The following is a 3,292-nucleotide window of genomic DNA, read 5'->3' as shown; positions in this document are numbered from 1 at the left end:
GTCTGATCAAATATGAACATATATTAAGAAGAATATTATTAAATTGACGCACGTAGAAAGATAACCATCAGTTATACAAAGATAGTAAATTTATGATGAGTTAGAGTACACGTTTATTAAAGATGCGGTAACTTCGAATGTAGAAAGAGAGAGAGAGAGATAAAGAAACAAGTGGCAAGAGTTGGAGTAGATTTTCTCTTTAATGAACTGTTCATATTGTTAGTAGCCAAAGTATTTTCTCTAAAGATCTCATATATAATCAGATACGCTCTTCTTTATCCAAGAGGGATGAGAGAGACAGAGAATGTACAGTACTTTATCGGATATTTATAATAAATTATAAATATTGATTGATTTATAATGGAAAAAATGCAATTATTATTTTTCCAATAATTGGAAAATGTATATAATTTATTACAGAATTTTAAGAATGTTGAAGAAAAGAAGTTATAATCGACAATCATTGAAAATTTAATTATGAAAACAACTTCGATTTTTATCTTTCTATCAATTTTTCTTTTTATTATATATCATTTTGAATTAATTACATTTTTTTAGTTATTTACTTTATTTCATGATTGTTAAAGGTAAAAAGTTGATAGAAAAATTTAGAAAAATGGATACAAATTATTAATTTTTTTATTGGATATTTAAAAGGGAATATTACATTAGAATTGTTTAATGATTTTAAAGATGTTTTCGTATATAAAAACATATATTTTGAGTTAGAAAACCATAACGATTTCCTTTAATCATTATTTCGCATCGTGTTCAGCGCGCGGAGATCGTCGCGATCTCCGCGCGCGCTAAACGCGATCAGATTTTTTTTTATTACGTGAAATCTGTTTATCGCTTTGAATCATTTTATAATTTAGTTGTTATAAAATTCTAATGAGTCACTAAAAATGTTCCTTTTTCAATTATAATAGACATGTAAGTAATATAAAAAGATAGCTTCAAACTTATCACTTGAAATGAATCAAGTCATGCTTCAGACTCCTCAAAATTCGCATTTCAGTTAAAATATTAACATGAATTTCATTACATATATTGATAATTTTCTACATTAATCTATAAAAACTCTGAGATGTTTGTAACAGGTAAATAGAAGCCCGTTTCCTACAGATAATCCTCCCAGGAAGTACTTTATTTCTAGGCAGATCGCCATATTTTGCATTGCCGTATCCCACCAAACCAATCAACCCCTATCCCCATGGCTCATACCAAATGGCCCTACTTATAGCTCTCTACTTTTATATATATATATCACACTTTTACACAAAAAATTAAATTTTGACGGCCCTCATTGTATTGAGTACTGTCTAAACTCTAAAGTATTGTCCAAGTAATTCTTCTGACATCCCTGTTTATTTACGATTTAATTTGAGTGTTTATTTACTTTTCCCATATGTTAACATTAAGAAAATGAATGCATAATAATGGCAAAATAATGATAAACATGACAGAGAATGTTAAAGAATGTATGTAATGCTTTTAAATTACATAGTTTAAGTCTAAATTACATTACTTCCTTTGACATAAACACCAAAATTTCAGGAATTTAAATAATTTGTAAATAATTCACTATTAAAATCAGATTGTTTATCCCATTAATAATCACTAATTTCATTCTAAAATAATTATAATTTAATATAATTATACAACATTTAATATTTTAATATGTTTTATACATTAATGATTCAGAAGAAGTTTGAAATTATAACAAGTTCGATGGCTTATAAACATTCATTCACCAGGATTAAAATGATCTTATTATAATGAAAGCAGCTTAAATTTTATAAATGTGAACGAATCTTTATTCTTGTACCGAGACAAACAACATAATTAAATTTTATTACAGATTAAGAAAGGTTTAAGATAATAATAACGATAATGATATAAATGTTTTCCTTCTTCCTACAGAAAAAGTTATAATTAAACTAAATTTAATATTTTTATACTTAAGATAAATATATAAACAAAAATTAAATTTATCAATCTTCTTAATGTGTAAAAATATTTTAAAATACTTTTATAAATTAGAACGTATTCTGTTTTATATGTGAGATATAAATGCATAAAAGTATGAGCAAAATGATTGGTCGAATAAATCAAAACTAGGCGGAGTTAATCTAATTTGTAAATTTTGAATATTTTAAAAAAAAATTAATCAATAATCTTTAAGTTCATTTTAATTAATTAATTATTTAAAAATATTAATTTTTCAATCAATTAGCACCTAAATATAATCTCATTTCAAACAATATACGATTAGATAAGGCATAACCGAGCCTACTCGTTTAAAAATCTTAATTATATAATGCAGAGAACCTCCTATGTTCATTGAAAATAATTTTACTCATTTACTATAGGATTTTTTCCCCTTTTTTTGCAGTTTTTGATTGAATTTTCATGGATTTAGTTAAAATTTATCTTATATTCTTAGTAAAACATAAGTATCTTAACTTTTTAATTATAATTACTCTTCTAAGTTTGTAAAGAAATTCAATTTAGATCTGTTTCAACAAGTTCTACTTAGATAAGAGTTAGTTCGATACTTTTTGATAAGATTAAAGGTGACAAATACTTTTGTCATCGAGGAAAAGAAAACAAATTCTTTCGAATTAAACTTTCTTACTCAAATAATCTTATTACTCGACCAAGAAACTTCCTTAGTTTAACATCTACAATTCTACTCCATATCATTACTTAATATAAAATCGAATGTTTACTCATCTTTTCTCTCTTATTTTCACTTAACTACAGGCAAGAAATCGATAATAACAAATATAAAAAAGTGTTTATTTTAATTAATTCTTTTACAAATAAAATAAAAATTGAAAAAAAAATTATAAAATAGCTTGGAAAAACCAAGAAAGTTAAAAATTCAAAATGAATTTCGAAACTTAAAAAAAATGTTATTTTTAAATTTAAATTATTGCTAATTTTTTGGCTTTTCTTATTTTTTAATGAAATTACATATATATTAATATTTTTTAATTTATTATTTATATATTTTACAATATTTTAAATTAAAATTGCTATATAATGCTAACTAATTCGTGGTTCCGCATTATTGTTATCTGTAACAATTGTATGGTATGCTAATTATACAGTACTATTAAACAACAATTCAAAATTTACTATTGTTCGTCACTTCCTACAAGATAGTGCTTTGGTTGTTAACGTTTACTTCAATTTCAATTCTTGAAATTTTAATTGTTCTGAGGAAACTCTCTTAAAGTGATGTAAGATCGAGAAGTAACCATCAAGAGAATTCGTTAATAAATTA

The sequence above is a fragment of the Centruroides sculpturatus genome, unplaced genomic scaffold, assembly GCF_000671375.1.
Source record: "Centruroides sculpturatus isolate CEXI.00-Female unplaced genomic scaffold, Cexi_2.0 scaffold510, whole genome shotgun sequence".
NCBI lineage: Eukaryota > Metazoa > Arthropoda > Arachnida > Scorpiones > Buthidae > Centruroides > Centruroides sculpturatus.
The sequence above is the reverse complement of the archived record's forward strand: the minus strand, read 5'-3'. Positions refer to the sequence as shown.